Here is a 27,929-nt window from a genome sequence, read left to right on the forward strand (position 1 = left end):
TGTCAGGGTCAGACACACAACAAGTCTCTGTGGCGCAATTGGTTAGCGCGTTAGACTGTTAATCTAAAGGTTGGTGGTTCGAGCCCACCCAGGGACGAGAGTTTTCAGTTTGTTGTGCTCCATGATGCGGATGTGACATCCTGGACCTGTAATGAGATTCCCTGTTACTTTGTCCTGCTGAGGGTCAATGCCAACACAAGCCTCTCTAGTGCAATCAGTTAGTGTGTTTGACAATCTATCTAAAGATTGGTGCTTCGACACCACCCATGGATGACATTTTTCAGATTGTAGCGATGTGAAACTTCCTGACTTGTAGTGAGCTTCCATGAGACTTTGGCCTGCTGAGGGTGAATATAATCACAAGTCTCTGTGGCGCAATTGGTTAGCGCCTTAGGCCGTTAGTTTAAAGGTTGGTGATTTGAGCCCACCCAGAGATGCTATCATTCCATTTATACTGATGTGGAAAGACCTTCCTGGATTTACAGTAAGCTCGCTTTTGACCTGCTTTGTTTCCTATTGTCACATGTGATTGGTGTGTTGTTGAACATGAAAGATGACAAGTTCCTATACCTGCTGCTATACTATACCTAAATGGCTGTCAATGGTCTCTGATATTATGTTACTCAATAGCTTGATCATTCTGTGGTCTCCATGGAACATATCATTTATTCATATTAATCCGGCAAGTATGACAATGTAAATGATGTCAATCTGGCATGAAAACCCTTAGCATTTAAATGTATTTCGCTTGAAGGACAATGTTGGTCCAGTATGTGTGTGTTTGTGTGAATATGTGTGCCTATACGCCATGAAAGTGACTCGCCATTACATCATTCTTCCAGGGTCAGTCCCCTAATTATTTTGAATGGGCTTGGCGATCATATATTACATTCGTGAAAACGCAGTTGTTTAAGATATATATTTATCAAATTATATTTGTGATTGTGGCTGAATTTACTCCTGCCAGATGCCTTTTTATATAATGTTGTGCTGACGAACATTGTGCTACATTTTTGCCCTTTTAAGGCCATTCAAAAAGCTAACAAACGTTAGAAAACTACAGGGCTACTTCCTTGAAAATGTTGCGGCACTTTCGATGCACGTTGACACAACCATTGGAACAAAGTGTTGTTGTTTCGTAAACTCCATGTACAGTTGGATGAGATCACGGATGGCCAGCGATCAAGTGTCAGGGTCAGACACACAACAAGTCTCTGTGGCGCAATTGGTTAGCGCGTTAGACTGTTAATCTAAAGGTTGGTGGTTCGAGCCCACCCAGGGACGAGAGTTTTCAGTTTGTTGTGCTCCATGATGCGGATGTGACATCCTGGACCTGTAATGAGATTCCCTGTTACTTTGTCCTGCTGAGGGTCAATGCCAACACAAGCCTCTCTAGTGCAATCAGTTAGTGTGTTTGACAATCTATCTAAAGATTGGTGCTTCGACACCACCCATGGATGACATTTTTCAGATTGTAGCGATGTGAAACTTCCTGACTTGTAGTGAGCTTCCATGAGACTTTGGCCTGCTGAGGGTCAATATAATCACAAGTCTCTGTGGCGCAATTGGTTAGCGCCTTAGGCCGTTAGTTTAAAGGTTGGTGATTTGAGCCCACCCAGAGATGCTATCTTTCCATTTATAGTGATGTGGAAAGACCTTCCTGGATTTACAGTAAGCTCGCTTTTGACCTGCTTTGTTTCCTATTGTCACATGTGATTGGTGTGTTGTTGAACATGAAAGATGACAAGTTCCTATACCTGCTGCTATACTATACCTAAATGGCTGTCAATGGTCTCTGATATTATGTTACTCAATAGCTTGATCATTCTGTGGTCTCCATGGAACATATCATTTATTCATATTAATCCGGCAAGTATGACAATGTAAATGATGTCAATCTGGCATGAAAACCCTTAGCATTTAAATGTATTTCGCTTGAAGGACAATGTTGGTCCAGTATGTGTGTGTTTGTGTGAATATGTGTGCCTATACGCCATGAAAGTGACTCGCCATTACATCATTCTTCCAGGGTCAGTCCCCTAATTATTTTGAATGGGCTTGGCGATCATATATTACATTCGTGAAAACGCAGTTGTTTAAGATATATATTTATCAAATTATATTTGTGATTGTGGCTGAATTTACTCCTGCCAGATGCCTTTTTATATAATGTTGTGCTGACGAACATTGTGCTACATTTTTGCCCTTTTAAGGCCATTCAAAAAGCTAACAAACGTTAGAAAACTACAGGGCTACTTCCTTGAAAATGTTGCGGCACTTTCGATGCACGTTGACACAACCATTGGAACAAAGTGTTGTTGTTTCGTAAACTCCATGTACAGTTGGATGAGATCACGGATGGCCAGCGATCAAGTGTCAGGGTCAGACACACAACAAGTCTCTGTGGCGCAATTGGTTAGCGCGTTAGACTGTTAATCTAAAGGTTGGTGGTTCGAGCCCACCCAGGGACGAGAGTTTTCAGTTTGTTGTGCTCCATGATGCGGATGTGACATCCTGGACCTGTAATGAGATTCCCTGTTACTTTGTCCTGCTGAGGGTCAATGCCAACACAAGCCTCTCTAGTGCAATCAGTTAGTGTGTTTGACAATCTATCTAAAGATTGGTGCTTCGACACCACCCATGGATGACATTTTTCAGATTGTAGCGATGTGAAACTTCCTGACTTGTAGTGAGCTTCCATGAGACTTTGGCCTGCTGAGGGTCAATATAATCACAAGTCTCTGTGGCGCAATTGGTTAGCGCCTTAGGCCGTTAGTTTAAAGGTTGGTGATTTGAGCCCACCCAGAGATGCTATCTTTCCATTTATAGTGATGTGGAAAGACCTTCCTGGATTTACAGTAAGCTCGCTTTTGACCTGCTTTGTTTCCTATTGTCACATGTGATTGGTGTGTTGTTGAACATGAAAGATGACAAGTTCCTATACCTGCTGCTATACTATACCAAAATGGCTGTCAATGGTCTCTGATATTATGTAACTCAATAGCTTGATCATTCTGTGGTCTCCATGGAACATATCATTTATTCATATTAATCCGGCAAGTATGACAATGTAAATGATGTCAATCTGGCATGAAAACCCTTAGCATTTAAATGTATTTCGCTTGAAGGACAATGTTGGTCCAGTATGTGTGTGTTTGTGTGAATATGTGTGCCTATACGCCATGAAAGTGACTCGCCATTACATCATTCTTCCAGGGTCAGTCCCCTAATTATTTTGAATGGGCTTGGCGATCATATATTACATTTGTGAAAACGCAGTTGTTTAAGATATATATTTATCAAATTATATTTGTGATTGTGGCTGAATTTACTCCTGCCAGATGCCTTTTTATATAATGTTGTGCTGACGAACATTGTGCTACATTTTTGCCCTTTTAAGGCCATTCAAAAAGCTAACAAACGTTAGAAAACTACAGGGCTACTTCCTTGAAAATGTTGCGGCACTTTCGATGCACGTTGACACAACCATTGGAACAAAGTGTTGTTGTTTCGTAAACTCCATGTACAGTTGGATGAGATCACGGATGGCCAGCGATCAAGTGTCAGGGTCAGACACACAACAAGTCTCTGTGGCGCAATTGGTTAGCGCGTTAGACTGTTAATCTAAAGGTTGGTGGTTCGAGCCCACCCAGGGACGAGAGTTTTCAGTTTGTTGTGCTCCATGATGCGGATGTGACATCCTGGACCTGTAATGAGATTCCCTGTTACTTTGTCCTGCTGAGGGTCAATGCCAACACAAGCCTCTCTAGTGCAATCAGTTAGTGTGTTTGACAATCTATCTAAAGATTGGTGCTTCGACACCACCCATGGATGACATTTTTCAGATTGTAGCGATGTGAAACTTCCTGACTTGTAGTGAGCTTCCATGAGACTTTGGCCTGCTGAGGGTCAATATAATCACAAGTCTCTGTGGCGCAATTGGTTAGCGCCTTAGGCTGTTGGTTTAAAGGTTGGTGATTTGAGCCCACCCAGAGATGCTATCTTTCCATTTATAGTGATGTGGAAAGACCTTCCTGGATTTACAGTAAGCTCGCTTTTGACCTGCTTTGTTTCCTATTGTCACATGTGATTGGTGTGTTGTTGAACATGAAAGATGACAAGTTCCTATACCTGCTGCTATACTATACCTAAATGGCTGTCAATGGTCTCTGATATTATGTTACTCAATAGCTTGATCATTCTGTGGTCTCCATGGAACATATCATTTATTCATATTAATCCGGCAAGTATGACAATGTAAATGATGTCAATCTGGCATGAAAACCCTTAGCATTTAAATGTATTTCGCTTGAAGGACAATGTTGGTCCAGTATGTGTGTGTTTGTGTGAATATGTGTGCCTATACGCCATGAAAGTGACTCGCCATTACATCATTCTTCCAGGGTCAGTCCCCTAATTATTTTGAATGGGCTTGGCGATCATATATTACATTCGTGAAAACGCAGTTGTTTAAGATATATATTTATCAAATTATATTTGTGATTGTGGCTGAATTTACTCCTGCCAGATGCCTTTTTATATAATGTTGTGCTGACGAACATTGTGCTACATTTTTGCCCTTTTAAGGCCATTCAAAAAGCTAACAAACGTTAGAAAACTACAGGGCTACTTCCTTGAAAATGTTGCGGCACTTTCGATGCACGTTGACACAACCATTGGAACAAAGTGTTGTTGTTTCGTAAACTCCATGTACAGTTGGATGAGATCACGGATGGCCAGCGATCAAGTGTCAGGGTCAGACACACAACAAGTCTCTGTGGCGCAATTGGTTAGCGCGTTAGACTGTTAATCTAAAGGTTGGTGGTTCGAGCCCACCCAGGGACGAGAGTTTTCAGTTTGTTGTGCTCCATGATGCGGATGTGACATCCTGGACCTGTAATGAGATTCCCTGTTACTTTGTCCTGCTGAGGGTCAATGCCAACACAAGCCTCTCTAGTGCAATCAGTTAGTGTGTTTGACAATCTATCTAAAGATTGGTGCTTCGACACCACCCATGGATGACATTTTTCAGATTGTAGCGATGTGAAACTTCCTGACTTGTAGTGAGCTTCCATGAGACTTTGGCCTGCTGAGGGTCAATATAATCACAAGTCTCTGTGGCGCAATTGGTTAGCGCCTTAGGCTGTTAGTTTAAAGGTTGGTGATTTGAGCCCACCCAGAGATGCTATCTTTCCATTTATAGTGATGTGGAAAGACCTTCCTGGATTTACAGTAAGCTCGCTTTTGACCTGCTTTGTTTCCTATTGTCACATGTGATTGGTGTGTTGTTGAACATGAAAGATGACAAGTTCCTATACCTGCTGCTATACTATACCTAAATGGCTGTCAATGGTCTCTGATATTATGTTACTCAATAGCTTGATCATTCTGTGGTCTCCATGGAACATATCATTTATTCATATTAATCCGGCAAGTATGACAATGTAAATGATGTCAATCTGGCATGAAAACCCTTAGCATTTAAATGTATTTCGCTTGAAGGACAATGTTGGTCCAGTATGTGTGTGTTTGTGTGAATATGTGTGCCTATACGCCATGAAAGTGACTCGCCATTACATCATTCTTCCAGGGTCAGTCCCCTAATTATTTTGAATGGGCTTGGCGATCATATATTACATTTGTGAAAACGCAGTTGTTTAAGATATATATTTATCAAATTATATTTGTGATTGTGGCTGAATTTACTCCTGCCAGATGCCTTTTTATATAATGTTGTGCTGACGAACATTGTGCTACATTTTTGCCCTTTTAAGGCCATTCAAAAAGCTAACAAACGTTAGAAAACTACAGGGCTACTTCCTTGAAAATGTTGCGGCACTTTCGATGCACGTTGACACAACCATTGGAACAAAGTGTTGTTGTTTCGTAAACTCCATGTACAGTTGGATGAGATCACGGATGGCCAGCGATCAAGTGTCAGGGTCAGACACACAACAAGTCTCTGTGGCGCAATTGGTTAGCGCGTTAGACTGTTAATCTAAAGGTTGGTGGTTCGAGCCCACCCAGGGACGAGAGTTTTCAGTTTGTTGTGCTCCATGATGCGGATGTGACATCCTGGACCTGTAATGAGATTCCCTGTTACTTTGTCCTGCTGAGGGTCAATGCCAACACAAGCCTCTCTAGTGCAATCAGTTAGTGTGTTTGACAATCTATCTAAAGATTGGTGCTTCGACACCACCCATGGATGACATTTTTCAGATTGTAGCGATGTGAAACTTCCTGACTTGTAGTGAGCTTCCATGAGACTTTGGCCTGCTGAGGGTGAATATAATCACAAGTCTCTGTGGCGCAATTGGTTAGCGCCTTAGGCCGTTGGTTTAAAGGTTGGTGATTTGAGCCCACCCAGAGATGCTATCTTTCCATTTATAGTGATGTGGAAAGACCTTCCTGGATTTACAGTAAGCTCGCTTTTGACCTGCTTTGTTTCCTATTGTCACATGTGATTGGTGTGTTGTTGAACATGAAAGATGACAAGTTCCTATACCTGCTGCTATACTATACCTAAATGGCTGTCAATGGTCTCTGATATTATGTTACTCAATAGCTTGATCATTCTGTGGTCTCCATGGAACATATCATTTATTCATATTAATCCGGCAAGTATGACAATGTAAATGATGTCAATCTGGCATGAAAACCCTTAGCATTTAAATGTATTTCGCTTGAAGGACAATGTTGGTCCAGTATGTGTGTGTTTGTGTGAATATGTGTGCCTATACGCCATGAAAGTGACTCGCCATTACATCATTCTTCCAGGGTCAGTCCCCTAATTATTTTGAATGGGCTTGGCGATCATATATTACATTCGTGAAAACGCAGTTGTTTAAGATATATATTTATCAAATTATATTTGTGATTGTGGCTGAATTTACTCCTGCCAGATGCCTTTTTATATAATGTTGTGCTGACGAACATTGTGCTACATTTTTGCCCTTTTAAGGCCATTCAAAAAGCTAACAAACGTTAGAAAACTACAGGGCTACTTCCTTGAAAATGTTGCGGCACTTTCGATGCACGTTGACACAACCATTGGAACAAAGTGTTGTTGTTTCGTAAACTCCATGTACAGTTGGATGAGATCACGGATGGCCAGCGATCAAGTGTCAGGGTCAGACACACAACAAGTCTCTGTGGCGCAATTGGTTAGCGCGTTAGACTGTTAATCTAAAGGTTGGTGGTTCGAGCCCACCCAGGGACGAGAGTTTTCAGTTTGTTGTGCTCCATGATGCGGATGTGACATCCTGGACCTGTAATGAGATTCCCTGTTACTTTGTCCTGCTGAGAGTCAATGCCAACACAAGCCTCTCTAGTGCAATCAGTTAGTGTGTTTGACAATCTATCTAAAGATTGGTGCTTCGACACCACCCATGGATGACATTTTTCAGATTGTAGCGATGTGAAACTTCCTGACTTGTAGTGAGCTTCCATGAGACTTTGGCCTGCTGAGGGTCAATATAATCACAAGTCTCTGTGGCGCAATTGGTTAGCGCCTTAGGCTGTTGGTTTAAAGGTTGGTGATTTGAGCCCACCCAGAGATGCTATCTTTCCATTTATAGTGATGTGGAAAGACCTTCCTGGATTTACAGTAAGCTCGCTTTTGACCTGCTTTGTTTCCTATTGTCACATGTGATTGGTGTGTTGTTGAACATGAAAGATGACAAGTTCCTATACCTGCTGCTATACTATACCTAAATGGCTGTCAATGGTCTCTGATATTATGTTACTCAATAGCTTGATCATTCTGTGGTCTCCATGGAACATATCATTTATTCATATTAATCCGGCAAGTATGACAATGTAAATGATGTCAATCTGGCATGAAAACCCTTAGCATTTAAATGTATTTCGCTTGAAGGACAATGTTGGTCCAGTATGTGTGTGTTTGTGTGAATATGTGTGCCTATACGCCATGAAAGTGACTCGCCATTACATCATTCTTCCAGGGTCAGTCCCCTAATTATTTTGAATGGGCTTGGCGATCATATATTACATTCGTGAAAACGCAGTTGTTTAAGATATATATTTATCAAATTATATTTGTGATTGTGGCTGAATTTACTCCTGCCAGATGCCTTTTTATATAATGTTGTGCTGACGAACATTGTGCTACATTTTTGCCCTTTTAAGGCCATTCAAAAAGCTAACAAACGTTAGAAAACTACAGGGCTACTTCCTTGAAAATGTTGCGGCACTTTCGATGCACGTTGACACAACCATTGGAACAAAGTGTTGTTGTTTCGTAAACTCCATGTACAGTTGGATGAGATCACGGATGGCCAGCGATCAAGTGTCAGGGTCAGACACACAACAAGTCTCTGTGGCGCAATTGGTTAGCGCGTTAGACTGTTAATCTAAAGGTTGGTGGTTCGAGCCCACCCAGGGACGAGAGTTTTCAGTTTGTTGTGCTCCATGATGCGGATGTGACATCCTGGACCTGTAATGAGATTCCCTGTTACTTTGTCCTGCTGAGGGTCAATGCCAACACAAGCCTCTCTAGTGCAATCAGTTAGTGTGTTTGACAATCTATCTAAAGATTGGTGCTTCGACACCACCCATGGATGACATTTTTCAGATTGTAGCGATGTGAAACTTCCTGACTTGTAGTGAGCTTCCATGAGACTTTGGCCTGCTGAGGGTGAATATAATCACAAGTCTCTGTGGCGCAATTGGTTAGCGCCTTAGGCCGTTGGTTTAAAGGTTGGTGATTTGAGCCCACCCAGAGATGCTATCTTTCCATTTATAGTGATGTGGAAAGACCTTCCTGGATTTACAGTAAGCTCGCTTTTGACCTGCTTTGTTTCCTATTGTCACATGTGATTGGTGTGTTGTTGAACATGAAAGATGACAAGTTCCTATACCTGCTGCTATACTATACCAAAATGGCTGTCAATGGTCTCCGATATTATGTAACTCAATAGCTTGATCATTCTGTGGTCTCCATGGAACATATCATTTATTCATATTAATCCGGCAAGTATGACAATGTAAATGATGTCAATCTGGCATGAAAACCCTTAGCATTTAAATGTATTTCGCTTGAAGGACAATGTTGGTCCAGTATGTGTGTGTTTGTGTGAATATGTGTGCCTATACGCCATGAAAGTGACTCGCCATTACATCATTCTTCCAGGGTCAGTCCCCTAATTATTTTGAATGGGCTTGGCGATCATATATTACATTTGTGAAAACGCAGTTGTTTAAGATATATATTTATCAAATTATATTTGTGATTGTGGCTGAATTTACTCCTGCCAGATGCCTTTTTATATAATGTTGTGCTGACGAACATTGTGCTACATTTTTGCCCTTTTAAGGCCATTCAAAAAGCTAACAAACGTTAGAAAACTACAGGGCTACTTCCTTGAAAATGTTGCGGCACTTTCGATGCACGTTGACACAACCATTGGAACAAAGTGTTGTTGTTTCGTAAACTCCATGTACAGTTGGATGAGATCACGGATGGCCAGCGATCAAGTGTCAGGGTCAGACACACAACAAGTCTCTGTGGCGCAATTGGTTAGCGCGTTAGACTGTTAATCTAAAGGTTGGTGGTTCGAGCCCACCCAGGGACGAGAGTTTTCAGTTTGTTGTGCTCCATGATGCGGATGTGACATCCTGGACCTGTAATGAGATTCCCTGTTACTTTGTCCTGCTGAGGGTCAATGCCAACACAAGCCTCTCTAGTGCAATCAGTTAGTGTGTTTGACAATCTATCTAAAGATTGGTGCTTCGACACCACCCATGGATGACATTTTTCAGATTGTAGCGATGTGAAACTTCCTGACTTGTAGTGAGCTTCCATGAGACTTTGGCCTGCTGAGGGTCAATATAATCACAAGTCTCTGTGGCGCAATTGGTTAGCGCCTTAGGCTGTTGGTTTAAAGGTTGGTGATTTGAGCCCACCCAGAGATGCTATCTTTCCATTTATAGTGATGTGGAAAGACCTTCCTGGATTTACAGTAAGCTCGCTTTTGACCTGCTTTGTTTCCTATTGTCACATGTGATTGGTGTGTTGTTGAACATGAAAGATGACAAGTTCCTATACCTGCTGCTATACTATACCAAAATGGCTGTCAATGGTCTCTGATATTATGTTACTCAATAGCTTGATCATTCTGTGGTCTCCATGGAACATATCATTTATTCATATTAATCCGGCAAGTATGACAATGTAAATGATGTCAATCTGGCATGAAAACCCTTAGCATTTAAATGTATTTCGCTTGAAGGACAATGTTGGTCCAGTATGTGTGTGTTTGTGTGAATATGTGTGCCTATACGCCATGAAAGTGACTCGCCATTACATCATTCTTCCAGGGTCAGTCCCCTAATTATTTTGAATGGGCTTGGCGATCATATATTACATTCGTGAAAACGCAGTTGTTTAAGATATATATTTATCAAATTATATTTGTGATTGTGGCTGAATTTACTCCTGCCAGATGCCTTTTTATATAATGTTGTGCTGACGAACATTGTGCTACATTTTTGCCCTTTTAAGGCCATTCAAAAAGCTAACAAACGTTAGAAAACTACAGGGCTACTTCCTTGAAAATGTTGCGGCACTTTCGATGCACGTTGACACAACCATTGGAACAAAGTGTTGTTGTTTCGTAAACTCCATGTACAGTTGGATGAGATCACGGATGGCCAGCGATCAAGTGTCAGGGTCAGACACACAACAAGTCTCTGTGGCGCAATTGGTTAGCGCGTTAGACTGTTAATCTAAAGGTTGGTGGTTCGAGCCCACCCAGGGACGAGAGTTTTCAGTTTGTTGTGCTCCATGATGCGGATGTGACATCCTGGACCTGTAATGAGATTCCCTGTTACTTTGTCCTGCTGAGGGTCAATGCCAACACAAGCCTCTCTAGTGCAATCAGTTAGTGTGTTTGACAATCTATCTAAAGATTGGTGCTTCGACACCACCCATGGATGACATTTTTCAGATTGTAGCGATGTGAAACTTCCTGACTTGTAGTGAGCTTCCATGAGACTTTGGCCTGCTGAGGGTCAATATAATCACAAGTCTCTGTGGCGCAATTGGTTAGCGCCTTAGGCTGTTAGTTTAAAGGTTGGTGATTTGAGCCCACCCAGAGATGCTATCTTTCCATTTATAGTGATGTGGAAAGACCTTCCTGGATTTACAGTAAGCTCGCTTTTGACCTGCTTTGTTTCCTATTGTCACATGTGATTGGTGTGTTGTTGAACATGAAAGATGACAAGTTCCTATACCTGCTGCTATACTATACCAAAATGGCTGTCAATGGTCTCTGATATTATGTTACTCAATAGCTTGATCATTCTGTGGTCTCCATGGAACATATCATTTATTCATATTAATCCGGCAAGTATGACAATGTAAATGATGTCAATCTGGCATGAAAACCCTTAGCATTTAAATGTATTTCGCTTGAAGGACAATGTTGGTCCAGTATGTGTGTGTTTGTGTGAATATGTGTGCCTATACGCCATGAAAGTGACTCGCCATTACATCATTCTTCCAGGGTCAGTCCCCTAATTATTTTGAATGGGCTTGGCGATCATATATTACATTCGTGAAAACGCAGTTGTTTAAGATATATATTTATCAAATTATATTTGTGATTGTGGCTGAATTTACTCCTGCCAGATGCCTTTTTATATAATGTTGTGCTGACGAACATTGTGCTACATTTTTGCCCTTTTAAGGCCATTCAAAAAGCTAACAAACGTTAGAAAACTACAGGGCTACTTCCTTGAAAATGTTGCGGCACTTTCGATGCACGTTGACACAACCATTGGAACAAAGTGTTGTTGTTTCGTAAACTCCATGTACAGTTGGATGAGATCACGGATGGCCAGCGATCAAGTGTCAGGGTCAGACACACAACAAGTCTCTGTGGCGCAATTGGTTAGCGCGTTAGACTGTTAATCTAAAGGTTGGTGGTTCGAGCCCACCCAGGGACGAGAGTTTTCAGTTTGTTGTGCTCCATGATGCGGATGTGACATCCTGGACCTGTAATGAGATTCCCTGTTACTTTGTCCTGCTGAGGGTCAATGCCAACACAAGCCTCTCTAGTGCAATCAGTTAGTGTGTTTGACAATCTATCTAAAGATTGGTGCTTCGACACCACCCATGGATGACATTTTTCAGATTGTAGCGATGTGAAACTTCCTGACTTGTAGTGAGCTTCCATGAGACTTTGGCCTGCTGAGGGTCAATATAATCACAAGTCTCTGTGGCGCAATTGGTTAGCGCCTTAGGCCGTTGGTTTAAAGGTTGGTGATTTGAGCCCACCCAGAGATGCTATCTTTCCATTTATAGTGATGTGGAAAGACCTTCCTGGATTTACAGTAAGCTCGCTTTTGACCTGCTTTGTTTCCTATTGTCACATGTGATTGGTGTGTTGTTGAACATGAAAGATGACAAGTTCCTATACCTGCTGCTATACTATACCAAAATGGCTGTCAATGGTCTCTGATATTATGTTACTCAATAGCTTGATCATTCTGTGGTCTCCATGGAACATATCATTTATTCATATTAATCCGGCAAGTATGACAATGTAAATGATGTCAATCTGGCATGAAAACCCTTAGCATTTAAATGTATTTCGCTTGAAGGACAATGTTGGTCCAGTATGTGTGTGTTTGTGTGAATATGTGTGCCTATACGCCATGAAAGTGACTCGCCATTACATCATTCTTCCAGGGTCAGTCCCCTAATTATTTTGAATGGGCTTGGCGATCATATATTACATTCGTGAAAACGCAGTTGTTTAAGATATATATTTATCAAATTATATTTGTGATTGTGGCTGAATTTACTCCTGCCAGATGCCTTTTTATATAATGTTGTGCTGACGAACATTGTGCTACATTTTTGCCCTTTTAAGGCCATTCAAAAAGCTAACAAACGTTAGAAAACTACAGGGCTACTTCCTTGAAAATGTTGCGGCACTTTCGATGCACGTTGACACAACCATTGGAACAAAGTGTTGTTGTTTCGTAAACTCCATGTACAGTTGGATGAGATCACGGATGGCCAGCGATCAAGTGTCAGGGTCAGACACACAACAAGTCTCTGTGGCGCAATTGGTTAGCGCGTTAGACTGTTAATCTAAAGGTTGGTGGTTCGAGCCCACCCAGGGACGAGAGTTTTCAGTTTGTTGTGCTCCATGATGCGGATGTGACATCCTGGACCTGTAATGAGATTCCCTGTTACTTTGTCCTGCTGAGGGTCAATGCCAACACAAGCCTCTCTAGTGCAATCAGTTAGTGTGTTTGACAATCTATCTAAAGATTGGTGCTTCGACACCACCCATGGATGACATTTTTCAGATTGTAGCGATGTGAAACTTCCTGACTTGTAGTGAGCTTCCATGAGACTTTGGCCTGCTGAGGGTCAATATAATCACAAGTCTCTGTGGCGCAATTGGTTAGCGCCTTAGGCCGTTGGTTTAAAGGTTGGTGATTTGAGCCCACCCAGAGATGCTATCTTTCCATTTATAGTGATGTGGAAAGACCTTCCTGGATTTACAGTAAGCTCGCTTTTGACCTGCTTTGTTTCCTATTGTCACATGTGATTGGTGTGTTGTTGAACATGAAAGATGACAAGTTCCTATACCTGCTGCTATACTATACCAAAATGGCTGTCAATGGTCTCTGATATTATGTTACTCAATAGCTTGATCATTCTGTGGTCTCCATGGAACATATCATTTATTCATATTAATCCGGCAAGTATGACAATGTAAATGATGTCAATCTGGCATGAAAACCCTTAGCATTTAAATGTATTTCGCTTGAAGGACAATGTTGGTCCAGTATGTGTGTGTTTGTGTGAATATGTGTGCCTATACGCCATGAAAGTGACTCGCCATTACATCATTCTTCCAGGGTCAGTCCCCTAATTATTTTGAATGGGCTTGGCGATCATATATTACATTCGTGAAAACGCAGTTGTTTAAGATATATATTTATCAAATTATATTTGTGATTGTGGCTGAATTTACTCCTGCCAGATGCCTTTTTATATAATGTTGCGCTGACGAACATTGTGCTACATTTTTGCCCTTTTAAGGCCATTCAAAAAGCTAACAAACGTTAGAAAACTACAGGGCTACTTCCTTGAAAATGTTGCGGCACTTTCGATGCACGTTGATACAACCATTGGAACAAAGTGTTGTTGTTTCGTAAACTCCATGTACAGTTGGATGAGATCACGGATGGCCAGCGATCAAGTGTCAGGGTCAGACACACAACAAGTCTCTGTGGCGCAATTGGTTAGCGCGTTAGACTGTTAATCTAAAGGTTGGTGGTTCGAGCCCACCCAGGGACGAGAGTTTTCAGTTTGTTGTGCTCCATGATGCGGATGTGACATCCTGGACCTGTAATGAGATTCCCTGTTACTTTGTCCTGCTGAGGGTCAATGCCAACACAAGCCTCTCTAGTGCAATCAGTTAGTGTGTTTGACAATCTATCTAAAGATTGGTGCTTCGACACCACCCATGGATGACATTTTTCAGATTGTAGCGATGTGAAACTTCCTGACTTGTAGTGAGCTTCCATGAGACTTTGGCCTGCTGAGGGTCAATATAATCACAAGTCTCTGTGGCGCAATTGGTTAGCGCCTTAGGCTGTTAGTTTAAAGGTTGGTGATTTGAGCCCACCCAGAGATGCTATCTTTCCATTTATAGTGATGTGGAAAGACCTTCCTGGATTTACAGTAAGCTCGCTTTTGACCTGCTTTGTTTCCTATTGTCACATGTGATTGGTGTGTTGTTGAACATGAAAGATGACAAGTTCCTATACCTGCTGCTATACTATACCAAAATGGCTGTCAATGGTCTCTGATATTATGTTACTCAATAGCTTGATCATTCTGTGGTCTCCATGGAACATATCATTTATTCATATTAATCCGGCAAGTATGACAATGTAAATGATGTCAATCTGGCATGAAAACCCTTAGCATTTAAATGTATTTCGCTTGAAGGACAATGTTGGTCCAGTATGTGTGTGTTTGTGTGAATATGTGTGCCTATACGCCATGAAAGTGACTCGCCATTACATCATTCTTCCAGGGTCAGTCCCCTAATTATTTTGAATGGGCTTGGCGATCATATATTACATTCGTGAAAACGCAGTTGTTTAAGATATATATTTATCAAATTATATTTGTGATTGTGGCTGAATTTACTCCTGCCAGATGCCTTTTTATATAATGTTGTGCTGACGAACATTGTGCTACATTTTTGCCCTTTTAAGGCCATTCAAAAAGCTAACAAACGTTAGAAAACTACAGGGCTACTTCCTTGAAAATGTTGCGGCACTTTCGATGCACGTTGACACAACCATTGGAACAAAGTGTTGTTGTTTCGTAAACTCCATGTACAGTTGGATGAGATCACGGATGGCCAGCGATCAAGTGTCAGGGTCAGACACACAACAAGTCTCTGTGGCGCAATTGGTTAGCGCGTTAGACTGTTAATCTAAAGGTTGGTGGTTCGAGCCCACCCAGGGACGAGAGTTTTCAGTTTGTTGTGCTCCATGATGCGGATGTGACATCCTGGACCTGTAATGAGATTCCCTGTTACTTTGTCCTGCTGAGGGTCAATGCCAACACAAGCCTCTCTAGTGCAATCAGTTAGTGTGTTTGACAATCTATCTAAAGATTGGTGCTTCGACACCACCCATGGATGACATTTTTCAGATTGTAGCGATGTGAAACTTCCTGACTTGTAGTGAGCTTCCATGAGACTTTGGCCTGCTGAGGGTCAATATAATCACAAGTCTCTGTGGCGCAATTGGTTAGCGCCTTAGGCTGTTGGTTTAAAGGTTGGTGATTTGAGCCCACCCAGAGATGCTATCTTTCCATTTATAGTGATGTGGAAAGACCTTCCTGGATTTACAGTAAGCTCGCTTTTGACCTGCTTTGTTTCCTATTGTCACATGTGATTGGTGTGTTGTTGAACATGAAAGATGACAAGTTCCTATACCTGCTGCTATACTATACCAAAATGGCTGTCAATGGTCTCTGATATTATGTTACTCAATAGCTTGATCATTCTGTGGTCTCCATGGAACATATCATTTATTCATATTAATCCGGCAAGTATGACAATGTAAATGATGTCAATCTGGCATGAAAACCCTTAGCATTTAAATGTATTTCGCTTGAAGGACAATGTTGGTCCAGTATGTGTGTGTTTGTGTGAATATGTGTGCCTATACGCCATGAAAGTGACTCGCCATTACATCATTCTTCCAGGGTCAGTCCCCTAATTATTTTGAATGGGCTTGGCGATCATATATTACATTCGTGAAAACGCAGTTGTTTAAGATATATATTTATCAAATTATATTTGTGATTGTGGCTGAATTTACTCCTGCCAGATGCCTTTTTATATAATGTTGCGCTGACGAACATTGTGCTACATTTTTGCCCTTTTAAGGCCATTCAAAAAGCTAACAAACGTTAGAAAACTACAGGGCTACTTCCTTGAAAATGTTGCGGCACTTTCGATGCACGTTGATACAACCATTGGAACAAAGTGTTGTTGTTTCGTAAACTCCATGTACAGTTGGATGAGATCACGGATGGCCAGCGATCAAGTGTCAGGGTCAGACACACAACAAGTCTCTGTGGCGCAATTGGTTAGCGCGTTAGACTGTTAATCTAAAGGTTGGTGGTTCGAGCCCACCCAGGGACGAGAGTTTTCAGTTTGTTGTGCTCCATGATGCGGATGTGACATCCTGGACCTGTAATGAGATTCCCTGTTACTTTGTCCTGCTGAGGGTCAATGCCAACACAAGCCTCTCTAGTGCAATCAGTTAGTGTGTTTGACAATCTATCTAAAGATTGGTGCTTCGACACCACCCATGGATGACATTTTTCAGATTGTAGCGATGTGAAACTTCCTGACTTGTAGTGAGCTTCCATGAGACTTTGGCCTGCTGAGGGTCAATATAATCACAAGTCTCTGTGGCGCAATTGGTTAGCGCCTTAGGCTGTTGGTTTAAAGGTTGGTGATTTGAGCCCACCCAGAGATGCTATCTTTCCATTTATAGTGATGTGGAAAGACCTTCCTGGATTTACAGTAAGCTCGCTTTTGACCTGCTTTGTTTCCTATTGTCACATGTGATTGGTGTGTTGTTGAACATGAAAGATGACAAGTTCCTATACCTGCTGCTATACTATACCAAAATGGCTGTCAATGGTCACTGATATTATGTTACTCAATAGCTTGATCATTCTGTGTTCTCCATGGAACATATCATTTATTCATATTAATCCGGCAAGTATGACAATGTAAATGATGTCAATCTGGCATGAAAACCCTTAGCATTTAAATGTATTTCGCTTGAAGGACAATGTTGGTCCAGTATGTGTGTGTTTGTGTGAATATGTGTGCCTATACGCCATGAAAGTGACTCGCCATTACATCATTCTTCCGGGGTCAGTCCCCTAATTATTTTGAATGGGCTTGGCGATCATATATTACATTCGTGAAAACGCAGTTGTTTAAGATATATATTTATCAAATTATATTTGTGATTGTGGCTGAATTTACTCCTGCCAGATGCCTTTTTATATAATGTTGCGCTGACGAACATTGTGCTACATTTTTGCCCTTTTAAGGCCATTCAAAAAGCTAACAAACGTTAGAAAACTACAGGGCTACTTCCTTGAAAATGTTGCGGCACTTTCGATGCACGTTGATACAACCATTGGAACAAAGTGTTGTTGTTTCGTAAACTCCATGTACAGTTGGATGAGATCACGGATGGCCAGCGATCAAGTGTCAGGGTCAGACACACAACAAGTCTCTGTGGCGCAATTGGTTAGCGCGTTAGACTGTTAATCTAAAGGTTGGTGGTTCGAGCCCACCCAGGGACGAGAGTTTTCAGTTTGTTGTGCTCCATGATGCGGATGTGACATCCTGGACCTGTAATGAGATTCCCTGTTACTTTGTCCTGCTGAGGGTCAATGCCAACACAAGCCTCTCTAGTGCAATCAGTTAGTGTGTTTGACAATCTATCTAAAGATTGGTGCTTCGACACCACCCATGGATGACATTTTTCAGATTGTAGCGATGTGAAACTTCCTGACTTGTAGTGAGCTTCCATGAGACTTTGGCCTGCTGAGGGTCAATATAATCACAAGTCTCTGTGGCGCAATTGGTTAGCGCCTTAGGCTGTTAGTTTAAAGGTTGGTGATTTGAGCCCACCCAGAGATGCTATCTTTCCATTTATAGTGATGTGGAAAGACCTTCCTGGATTTACAGTAAGCTCGCTTTTGACCTGCTTTGTTTCCTATTGTCACATGTGATTGGTGTGTTGTTGAACATGAAAGATGACAAGTTCCTATACCTGCTGCTATACTATACCAAAATGGCTGTCAATGGTCTCTGATATTATGTTACTCAATAGCTTGATCATTCTGTGTTCTCCATGGAACATATCATTTATTCATATTAATCCGGCAAGTATGACAATGTAAATGATGTCAATCTGGCATGAAAACCCTTAGCATTTAAATGTATTTCGCTTGAAGGACAATGTTGGTCCAGTATGTGTGTGTTTGTGTGAATATGTGTGCCTATACGCCATGAAAGTGACTCGCCATTACATCATTCTTCCAGGGTCAGTCCCCTAATTATTTTGAATGGGCTTGGCGATCATATATTACATTCGTGAAAACGCAGTTGTTTAAGATATATATTTATCAAATTATATTTGTGATTGTGGCTGAATTTACTCCTGCCAGATGCCTTTTTATATAATGTTGCGCTGACGAACATTGTGCTACATTTTTGCCCTTTTAAGGCCATTCAAAAAGCTAACAAACGTTAGAAAACTACAGGGCTACTTCCTTGAAAATGTTGCGGCACTTTCGATGCACGTTGATACAACCATTGGAACAAAGTGTTGTTGTTTCGTAAACTCCATGTACAGTTGGATGAGATCACGGATGGCCAGCGATCAAGTGTCAGGGTCAGACACACAACAAGTCTCTGTGGCGCAATTGGTTAGCGCGTTAGACTGTTAATCTAAAGGTTGGTGGTTCGAGCCCACCCAGGGACGAGAGTTTTCAGTTTGTTGTGCTCCATGATGCGGATGTGACATCCTGGACCTGTAATGAGATTCCCTGTTACTTTGTCCTGCTGAGGGTCAATGCCAACACAAGCCTCTCTAGTGCAATCAGTTAGTGTGTTTGACAATCTATCTAAAGATTGGTGCTTCGACACCACCCATGGATGACATTTTTCAGATTGTAGCGATGTGAAACTTCCTGACTTGTAGTGAGCTTCCATGAGACTTTGGCCTGCTGAGGGTCAATATAATCACAAGTCTCTGTGGCGCAATTGGTTAGCGCCTTAGGCTGTTAGTTTAAAGGTTGGTGATTTGAGCCCACCCAGAGATGCTATCTTTCCATTTATAGTGATGTGGAAAGACCTTCCTGGATTTACAGTAAGCTCGCTTTTGACCTGCTTTGTTTCCTATTGTCACATGTGATTGGTGTGTTGTTGAACATGAAAGATGACAAGTTCCTATACCTGCTGCTATACTATACCAAAATGGCTGTCAATGGTCTCTGATATTATGTTACTCAATAGCTTGATCATTCTGTGTTCTCCATGGAACATATCATTTATTCATATTAATCCGGCAAGTATGACAATGTAAATGATGTCAATCTGGCATGAAAACCCTTAGCATTTAAATGTATTTCGCTTGAAGGACAATGTTGGTCCAGTATGTGTGTGTTTGTGTGAATATGTGTGCCTATACGCCATGAAAGTGACTCGCCATTACATCATTCTTCCAGGGTCAGTCCCCTAATTATTTTGAATGGGCTTGGCGATCATATATTACATTCGTGAAAACGCAGTTGTTTAAGATATATATTTATCAAATTATATTTGTGATTGTGGCTGAATTTACTCCTGCCAGATGCCTTTTTATATAATGTTGCGCTGACGAACATTGTGCTACATTTTTGCCCTTTTAAGGCCATTCAAAAAGCTAACAAACGTTAGAAAACTACAGGGCTACTTCCTTGAAAATGTTGCGGCACTTTCCATGCACGTTGATACAACCATTGGAACAAAGTGTTGTTGTTTCGTAAACTCCATGTACAGTTGGATGAGATCACGGATGGCCAGCGATCAAGTGTTAGGGTCAGACACACAACAAGTCTCTGTGGCGCAATTGGTTAGCGCGTTAGACTGTTAATCTAAAGGTTGGTGGTTCGAGCCCACCCAGGGACGAGAGTTTTCAGTTTGTTGTGCTCCATGATGCGGATGTGACATCCTGGACCTGTAATGAGATTCCCTGTTACTTTGTCCTGCTGAGGGTCAATGCCAACACAAGCCTCTCTAGTGCAATCAGTTAGTGTGTTTGACAATCTATCTAAAGATTGGTGCTTCGACACCACCCATGGATGACATTTTTCAGATTGTAGCGATGTGAAACTTCCTGACTTGTAGTGAGCTTCCATGAGACTTTGGCCTGCTGAGGGTCAATATAATCACAAGTCTCTGTGGCGCAATTGGTTAGCGCCTTAGGCTGTTAGTTTAAAGGTTGGTGATTTGAGCCCACCCAGAGATGCTATCTTTCCATTTATAGTGATGTGGAAAGACCTTCCTGGATTTACAGTAAGCTCGCTTTTGACCTGCTTTGTTTCCTATTGTCACATGTGATTGGTGTGTTGTTGAACATGAAAGATGACAAGTTCCTATACCTGCTGCTATACTATACCAAAATGGCTGTCAATGGTCTCTGATATTATGTTACTCAATAGCTTGATCATTCTGTGGTCTCCATGGAACATATCATTTATTCATATTAATCCGGCAAGTATGACAATGTAAATGATGTCAATCTGGCATGAAAACCCTTAGCATTTAAATGTATTTCGCTTGAAGGACAATGTTGGTCCAGTATGTGTGTGTTTGTGTGAATATGTGTGCCTATACGCCATGAAAGTGACTCGCCATTACATCATTCTTCCAGGGTCAGTCCCCTAATTATTTTGAATGGGCTTGGCGATCATATATTACATTCGTGAAAACGCAGTTGTTTAAGATATATATTTATCAAATTATATTTGTGATTGTGGCTGAATTTACTCCTGCCAGATGCCTTTTTATATAATGTTGTGCTGACGAACATTGTGCTACATTTTTGCCCTTTTAAGGCCATTCAAAAAGCTAACAAACGTTAGAAAACTACAGGGCTACTTCCTTGAAAATGTTGCGGCACTTTCCATGCACGTTGATACAACCATTGGAACAAAGTGTTGTTGTTTCGTAAACTCCATGTACAGTTGGATGAGATCACGGATGGCCAGCGATCAAGTGTTAGGGTCAGACACACAACAAGTCTCTGTGGCGCAATTGGTTAGCGCGTTAGACTGTTAATCTAAAGGTTGGTGGTTCGAGCCCACCCAGGGACGAGAGTTTTCAGTTTGTTGTGCTCCATGATGCGGATGTGACATCCTGGACCTGTAATGAGATTCCCTGTTACTTTGTCCTGCTGAGGGTCAATGCCAACACAAGCCTCTCTAGTGCAATCAGTTAGTGTGTTTGACAATCTATCTAAAGATTGGTGCTTCGACACCACCCATGGATGACATTTTTCAGATTGTAGCGATGTGAAACTTCCTGACTTGTAGTGAGCTTCCATGAGACTTTGGCCTGCTGAGGGTCAATATAATCACAAGTCTCTGTGGCGCAATTGGTTAGCGCCTTAGGCTGTTGGTTTAAAGGTTGGTGATTTGAGCCCACCCAGAGATGCTATCTTTCCATTTATAGTGATGTGGAAAGACCTTCCTGGATTTACAGTAAGCTCGCTTTTGACCTGCTTTGTTTCCTATTGTCACATGTGATTGGTGTGTTGTTGAACATGAAAGATGACAAGTTCCTATACCTGCTGCTATACTATACCAAAATGGCTGTCAATGGTCTCTGATATTATGTTACTCAATAGCTTGATCATTCTGTGTTCTCCATGGAACATATCATTTATTCATATTAATCCGGCAAGTATGACAATGTAAATGATGTCAATCTGGCATGAAAACCCTTAGCATTTAAATGTATTTCGCTTGAAGGACAATGTTGGTCCAGTATGTGTGTGTTTGTGTGAATATGTGTGCCTATACGCCATGAAAGTGACTCGCCATTACATCATTCTTCCAGGGTCAGTCCCCTAATTATTTTGAATGGGCTTGGCGATCATATATTACATTCGTGAAAACGCAGTTGTTTAAGATATATATTTATCAAATTATATTTGTGATTGTGGCTGAATTTACTCCTGCCAGATGCCTTTTTATATAATGTTGCGCTGACGAACATTGTGCTACATTTTTGCCCTTTTAAAGCCATTCAAAAAGCTAACAAACGTTAGAAAACTACAGGGCTACTTCCTTGAAAATGTTGCGGCACTTTCCATGCACGTTGATACAACCATTGGAACAAAGTGTTGTTGTTTCGTAAACTCCATGTACAGTTGGATGAGATCACGGATGGCCAGCGATCAAGTGTTAGGGTCAGACACACAACAAGTCTCTGTGGCGCAATTGGTTAGCGCGTTAGACTGTTAATCTAAAGGTTGGTGGTTCGAGCCCACCCAGGGACGTGAGTTTTCAGTTTGTTGTGCTCCATGATGCGGATGTGACATCCTGGACCTGTAATGAGATTCCCTGTTACTTTGTCCTGCTGAGGGTCAATGCCAACACAAGCCTCTCTAGTGCAGTCAGTTAGTGTGTTTGACAATCTATCTAAAGATTGGTGCTTCGACACCACCCATGGATGACATTCTTCAGATTGTAGCAATGTGAAACTTCCTGACTTGTAGTGAGCTTCCATGAGACTTTGTCCTGCTGAGGGTCAATATAATCACAAGTCTCTGTGGCGCAATTGGTTAGCGCCTTAGGCTGTTAGTTTAAAGGTTGGTGATTTGAGCCCACCCAGAGATGCTATCTTTCCATTTATAGTGATGTGGAAAGACCTTCCTGGATTTACAGTAAGCTCGCTTTTGACCTGCTTTGTTTCCTATTGTCACATGTGATTGGTGTGTTGTTGAACATGAAAGATGACAAGTTCCTATACCTGCTGCTATACTATACCTAAATGGCTGTCAATGGTCTCTGATATTATGTTACTCAATAGCTTGATCATTCTGTGGTCTCCATGGAACATATCATTTATTCATATTAATCCGGCAAGTATGACAATGTAAATGATGTCAATCTGGCATGAAAACCCTTAGCATTTAAATGTATTTCGCTTGAAGGACAATGTTGGTCCAGTATGTGTGTGTTTGTGTGAATATGTGTGCCTATACGCCATGAAAGTGACTCGCCATTACATCATTCTTCCAGGGTCAGTCCCCTAATTATTTTGAATGGGCTTGGCGATCATATATTACATTCGTGAAAACGCAGTTGTTTAAGATATATATTTATCAAATTATATTTGTGATTGTGGCTGAATTTACTCCTGCCAGATGCCTTTTTATATAATGTTGCGCTGACGAACATTGTGCTACATTTTTGCCCTTTTAAGGCCATTCAAAAAGCTAACAAACGTTAGAAAACTACAGGGCTACTTCCTTGAAAATGTTGCGGCACTTTCGATGCACGTTGATACAACCATTGGAACAAAGTGTTGTTGTTTCGTAAACTCCATGTACAGTTGGATGAGATCACGGATGGCCAGCGATCAAGTGTCAGGGTCAGACACACAACAAGTCTCTGTGGCGCAATTGGTTAGCGCGTTAGACTGTTAATCTAAAGGTTGGTGGTTCGAGCCCACCCAGGGACGAGAGTTTTCAGTTTGTTGTGCTCCATGATGCGGATGTGACATCCTGGACCTGTAATGAGATTCCCTGTTACTTTGTCCTGCTGAGAGTCAATGCCAACACAAGCCTCTCTAGTGCAATCAGTTAGTGTGTTTGACAATCTATCTAAAGATTGGTGCTTCGACACCACCCATGGATGACATTTTTCAGATTGTAGCGATGTGAAACTTCCTGACTTGTAGTGAGCTTCCATGAGACTTTGGCCTGCTGAGGGTCAATATAATCACAAGTCTCTGTGGCGCAATTGGTTAGCGCCTTAGGCTGTTGGTTTAAAGGTTGGTGATTTGAGCCCACCCAGAGATGCTATCTTTCCATTTATAGTGATGTGGAAAGACCTTCCTGGATTTACAGTAAGCTCGCTTTTGACCTGCTTTGTTTCCTATTGTCACATGTGATTGGTGTGTTGTTGAACATGAAAGATGACAAGTTCCTATACCTGCTGCTATACTATACCAAAATGGCTGTCAATGGTCACTGATATTATGTTACTCAATAGCTTGATCATTCTGTGTTCTCCATGGAACATATCATTTATTCATATTAATCCGGCAAGTATGACAATGTAAATGATGTCAATCTGGCATGAAAACCCTTAGCATTTAAATGTATTTCGCTTGAAGGACAATGTTGGTCCAGTATGTGTGTGTTTGTGTGAATATGTGTGCCTATACGCCATGAAAGTGACTCGCCATTACATCATTCTTCCAGGGTCAGTCCCCTAATTATTTTGAATGGGCTTGGCGATCATATATTACATTCGTGAAAACGCAGTTGTTTAAGATATATATTTATCAAATTATATTTGTGATTGTGGCTGAATTTACTCCTGCCAGATGCCTTTTTATATAATGTTGCGCTGACGAACATTGTGCTACATTTTTGCCCTTTTAAGGCCATTCAAAAAGCTAACAAACGTTAGAAAACTACAGGGCTACTTCCTTGAAAATGTTGCGGCACTTTCCATGCACGTTGATACAACCATTGGAACAAAGTGTTGTTGTTTCGTAAACTCCATGTACAGTTGGATGAGATCACGGATGGCCAGCGATCAAGTGTTAGGGTCAGACACACAACAAGTCTCTGTGGCGCAATTGGTTAGCGCGTTAGACTGTTAATCTAAAGGTTGGTGGTTCGAGCCCACCCAGGGACGAGAGTTTTCAGTTTGTTGTGCTCCATGATGCGGATGTGACATCCTGGACCTGTAATGAGATTCCCTGTTACTTTGTCCTGCTGAGGGTCAATGCCAACACAAGCCTCTCTAGTGCAATCAGTTAGTGTGTTTGACAATCTATCTAAAGATTGGTGCTTCGACACCACCCATGGATGACATTTTTCAGATTGTAGCGATGTGAAACTTCCTGACTTGTAGTGAGCTTCCATGAGACTTTGGCCTGCTGAGGGTCAATATAATCACAAGTCTCTGTGGCGCAATTGGTTAGCGCCTTAGGCCGTTGGTTTAAAGGTTGGTGATTTGAGCCCACCCAGAGATGCTATCTTTCCATTTATAGTGATGTGGAAAGACCTTCCTGGATTTACAGTAAGCTCGCTTTTGACCTGCTTTGTTTCCTATTGTCACATGTGATTGGTGTGTTGTTGAACATGAAAGATGACAAGTTCCTATACCTGCTGCTATACTATACCAAAATGGCTGTCAATGGTCACTGATATTATGTTACTCAATAGCTTGATCATTCTGTGTTCTCCATGGAACATATCATTTATTCATATTAATCCGGCAAGTATGACAATGTAAATGATGTCAATCTGGCATGAAAACCCTTAGCATTTAAATGTATTTCGCTTGAAGGACAATGTTGGTCCAGTATGTGTGTGTTTGTGTGAATATGTGTGCCTATACTCCATGAAAGTGACTCGCCATTACATCATTCTTCCGGGGTCAGTCCCCTAATTATTTTGAATGGGCTTGGCGATCATATATTACATTCGTGAAAACGCAGTTGTTTAATATATATATTTATCAAATTATATTTGTGATTGTGGCTGAATTTACTCCTGCCAGATGCCTTTTTATATAATGTTGCGCTGACGAACATTGTGCTACATTTTTGCCCTTTTAAAGCCATTCAAAAAGCTAACAAACGTTAGAAAACTACAGGGCTACTTCCTTGAAAATGTTGCGGCACTTTCCATGCACGTTGATACAACCATTGGAACAAAGTGTTGTTGTTTCGTAAACTCCATGTACAGTTGGATGAGATCACGGATGGCCAGCGATCAAGTGTTAGGGTCAGACACACAACAAGTCTCTGTGGCGCAATTGGTTAGCGCGTTAGACTGTTAATCTAAAGGTTGGTGGTTCGAGCCCACCCAGGGACGTGAGTTTTCAGTTTGTTGTGCTCCATGATGCGGATGTGACATCCTGGACCTGTAATGAGATTCCCTGTTACTTTGTCCTGCTGAGAGTCAATGCCAACACAAGCCTCTCTAGTGCAATCAGTTAGTGTGTTTGACAATCTATCTAAAGATTGGTGCTTCGACACCACCCATGGATGACATTTTTCAGATTGTAGCGATGTGAAACTTCCTGACTTGTAGTGAGCTTCCATGAGACTTTGGCCTGCTGAGGGTCAATATAATCACAAGTCTCTGTGGCGCAATTGGTTAGCGCCTTAGGCTGTTGGTTTAAAGGTTGGTGATTTGAGCCCACCCAGAGATGCTATCTTTCCATTTATAGTGATGTGGAAAGACCTTCCTGGATTTACAGTAAGCTCGCTTTTGACCTGCTTTGTTTCCTATTGTCACATGTGATTGGTGTGTTGTTGAACATGAAAGATGACAAGTTCCTATACCTGCTGCTATACTATACCAAAATGGCTGTCAATGGTCTCTGATATTATGTTACTCAATAGCTTGATCATTCTGTGTTCTCCATGGAACATATCATTTATTCATATTAATCCGGCAAGTATGACAATGTAAATGATGTCAATCTGGCATGAAAACCCTTAGCATTTAAATGTATTTCGCTTGAAGGACAATGTTGGTCCAGTATGTGTGTGTTTGTGTGAATATGTGTGCCTATACGCCATGAAAGTGACTCGCCATTACATCATTCTTCCAGGGTCAGTCCCCTAATTATTTTGAATGGGCTTGGCGATCATATATTACATTCGTGAAAACGCAGTTGTTTAAGATATATATTTATCAAATTATATTTGTGATTGTGGCTGAATTTACTCCTGCCAGATGCCTTTTTATATAATGTTGCGCTGACGAACATTGTGCTACATTTTTGCCCTTTTAAAGCCATTCAAAAAGCTAACAAACGTTAGAAAACTACAGGGCTACTTCCTTGAAAATGTTGCGGCACTTTCCATGCACGTTGATACAACCATTGGAACAAAGTGTTGTTGTTTCGTAAACTCCATGTACAGTTGGATGAGATCACGGATGGCCAGCGATCAAGTGTTAGGGTCAGACACACAACAAGTCTCTGTGGCGCAATTGGTTAGCGCGTTAGACTGTTAATCTAAAGGTTGGTGGTTCGAGCCCACCCAGGGACGTGAGTTTTCAGTTTGTTATGCTCCATGATGCGGATGTGACATCCTGGACCTGTAATGAGATTCCCTGTTACTTTGTCCTGCTGAGAGTCAATGCCAACACAAGCCTCTCTAGTGCAATCAGTTAGTGTGTTTGACAATCTATCTAAAGATTGGTGCTTCGACACCACCCATGGATGACATTTTTCAGATTGTAGCGATGTGAAACTTCCTGACTTGTAGTGAGCTTCCATGAGACTTTGGCCTGCTGAGGGTCAATATAATCACAAGTCTCTGTGGCGCAATTGGTTAGCGCCTTAGGCTGTTGGTTTAAAGGTTGGTGATTTGAGCCCACCCAGAGATGCTATCTTTCCATTTATAGTGATGTGGAAAGACCTTCCTGGATTTACAGTAAGCTCGCTTTTGACCTGCTTTGTTTCCTATTGTCACATGTGATTGGTGTGTTGTTGAACATGAAAGATGACAAGTTCCTATACCTGCTGCTATACTATACCAAAATGGCTGTCAATGGTCTCTGATATTATGTTACTCAAT

General features: G+C 41.5%; 24 non-coding genes across 24 annotated transcripts; all 24 read left to right on the top strand.

The window, feature by feature from the left end:
* The first annotated feature begins 23 nt into the window (after positions 1–23).
* trnan-guu (transfer RNA asparagine (anticodon GUU)) lies at positions 24–97 on the top strand. The gene has a single exon. It is a non-coding gene; the product is annotated as a tRNA-Asn (tRNA).
* A 1,113-nt stretch (positions 98–1,210) lies between these two features.
* trnan-guu (transfer RNA asparagine (anticodon GUU)) lies at positions 1,211–1,284 on the top strand. Its single transcript has one exon. It is a non-coding gene; the product is annotated as a tRNA-Asn (tRNA).
* Positions 1,285–2,397: 1,113 nt separating this feature from the next.
* On the top strand, positions 2,398–2,471 carry trnan-guu (transfer RNA asparagine (anticodon GUU)). The gene has a single exon. It is a non-coding gene; the product is annotated as a tRNA-Asn (tRNA).
* A 1,113-nt stretch (positions 2,472–3,584) lies between these two features.
* trnan-guu (transfer RNA asparagine (anticodon GUU)) lies at positions 3,585–3,658 on the top strand. The gene has a single exon. It is a non-coding gene; the product is annotated as a tRNA-Asn (tRNA).
* A 1,113-nt stretch (positions 3,659–4,771) lies between these two features.
* On the top strand, positions 4,772–4,845 carry trnan-guu (transfer RNA asparagine (anticodon GUU)). The gene has a single exon. It is a non-coding gene; the product is annotated as a tRNA-Asn (tRNA).
* Positions 4,846–5,958: 1,113 nt separating this feature from the next.
* Positions 5,959–6,032, top strand: trnan-guu (transfer RNA asparagine (anticodon GUU)). Its single transcript has one exon. It is a non-coding gene; the product is annotated as a tRNA-Asn (tRNA).
* A 1,113-nt stretch (positions 6,033–7,145) lies between these two features.
* trnan-guu (transfer RNA asparagine (anticodon GUU)) lies at positions 7,146–7,219 on the top strand. The gene has a single exon. It is a non-coding gene; the product is annotated as a tRNA-Asn (tRNA).
* Positions 7,220–8,332: 1,113 nt separating this feature from the next.
* On the top strand, positions 8,333–8,406 carry trnan-guu (transfer RNA asparagine (anticodon GUU)). The gene has a single exon. It is a non-coding gene; the product is annotated as a tRNA-Asn (tRNA).
* Positions 8,407–9,519: 1,113 nt separating this feature from the next.
* Positions 9,520–9,593, top strand: trnan-guu (transfer RNA asparagine (anticodon GUU)). The gene has a single exon. It is a non-coding gene; the product is annotated as a tRNA-Asn (tRNA).
* A 1,113-nt stretch (positions 9,594–10,706) lies between these two features.
* trnan-guu (transfer RNA asparagine (anticodon GUU)) lies at positions 10,707–10,780 on the top strand. Its single transcript has one exon. It is a non-coding gene; the product is annotated as a tRNA-Asn (tRNA).
* Positions 10,781–11,893: 1,113 nt separating this feature from the next.
* trnan-guu (transfer RNA asparagine (anticodon GUU)) lies at positions 11,894–11,967 on the top strand. The gene has a single exon. It is a non-coding gene; the product is annotated as a tRNA-Asn (tRNA).
* A 1,113-nt stretch (positions 11,968–13,080) lies between these two features.
* trnan-guu (transfer RNA asparagine (anticodon GUU)) lies at positions 13,081–13,154 on the top strand. Its single transcript has one exon. It is a non-coding gene; the product is annotated as a tRNA-Asn (tRNA).
* Positions 13,155–14,267: 1,113 nt separating this feature from the next.
* Positions 14,268–14,341, top strand: trnan-guu (transfer RNA asparagine (anticodon GUU)). Its single transcript has one exon. It is a non-coding gene; the product is annotated as a tRNA-Asn (tRNA).
* Positions 14,342–15,454: 1,113 nt separating this feature from the next.
* trnan-guu (transfer RNA asparagine (anticodon GUU)) lies at positions 15,455–15,528 on the top strand. Its single transcript has one exon. It is a non-coding gene; the product is annotated as a tRNA-Asn (tRNA).
* A 1,113-nt stretch (positions 15,529–16,641) lies between these two features.
* On the top strand, positions 16,642–16,715 carry trnan-guu (transfer RNA asparagine (anticodon GUU)). Its single transcript has one exon. It is a non-coding gene; the product is annotated as a tRNA-Asn (tRNA).
* A 1,113-nt stretch (positions 16,716–17,828) lies between these two features.
* trnan-guu (transfer RNA asparagine (anticodon GUU)) lies at positions 17,829–17,902 on the top strand. The gene has a single exon. It is a non-coding gene; the product is annotated as a tRNA-Asn (tRNA).
* A 1,113-nt stretch (positions 17,903–19,015) lies between these two features.
* Positions 19,016–19,089, top strand: trnan-guu (transfer RNA asparagine (anticodon GUU)). Its single transcript has one exon. It is a non-coding gene; the product is annotated as a tRNA-Asn (tRNA).
* A 1,113-nt stretch (positions 19,090–20,202) lies between these two features.
* On the top strand, positions 20,203–20,276 carry trnan-guu (transfer RNA asparagine (anticodon GUU)). The gene has a single exon. It is a non-coding gene; the product is annotated as a tRNA-Asn (tRNA).
* Positions 20,277–21,389: 1,113 nt separating this feature from the next.
* On the top strand, positions 21,390–21,463 carry trnan-guu (transfer RNA asparagine (anticodon GUU)). Its single transcript has one exon. It is a non-coding gene; the product is annotated as a tRNA-Asn (tRNA).
* A 1,113-nt stretch (positions 21,464–22,576) lies between these two features.
* Positions 22,577–22,650, top strand: trnan-guu (transfer RNA asparagine (anticodon GUU)). Its single transcript has one exon. It is a non-coding gene; the product is annotated as a tRNA-Asn (tRNA).
* A 1,113-nt stretch (positions 22,651–23,763) lies between these two features.
* On the top strand, positions 23,764–23,837 carry trnan-guu (transfer RNA asparagine (anticodon GUU)). Its single transcript has one exon. It is a non-coding gene; the product is annotated as a tRNA-Asn (tRNA).
* Positions 23,838–24,950: 1,113 nt separating this feature from the next.
* On the top strand, positions 24,951–25,024 carry trnan-guu (transfer RNA asparagine (anticodon GUU)). Its single transcript has one exon. It is a non-coding gene; the product is annotated as a tRNA-Asn (tRNA).
* Positions 25,025–26,137: 1,113 nt separating this feature from the next.
* Positions 26,138–26,211, top strand: trnan-guu (transfer RNA asparagine (anticodon GUU)). Its single transcript has one exon. It is a non-coding gene; the product is annotated as a tRNA-Asn (tRNA).
* Positions 26,212–27,324: 1,113 nt separating this feature from the next.
* On the top strand, positions 27,325–27,398 carry trnan-guu (transfer RNA asparagine (anticodon GUU)). Its single transcript has one exon. It is a non-coding gene; the product is annotated as a tRNA-Asn (tRNA).
* The last annotated feature ends 531 nt before the right edge of the window (positions 27,399–27,929 follow it).

The sequence above is a fragment of the Salmo salar genome, chromosome ssa07, assembly GCF_905237065.1.
Source record: "Salmo salar chromosome ssa07, Ssal_v3.1, whole genome shotgun sequence".
NCBI classification, from domain to species: domain Eukaryota; kingdom Metazoa; phylum Chordata; class Actinopteri; order Salmoniformes; family Salmonidae; genus Salmo; species Salmo salar.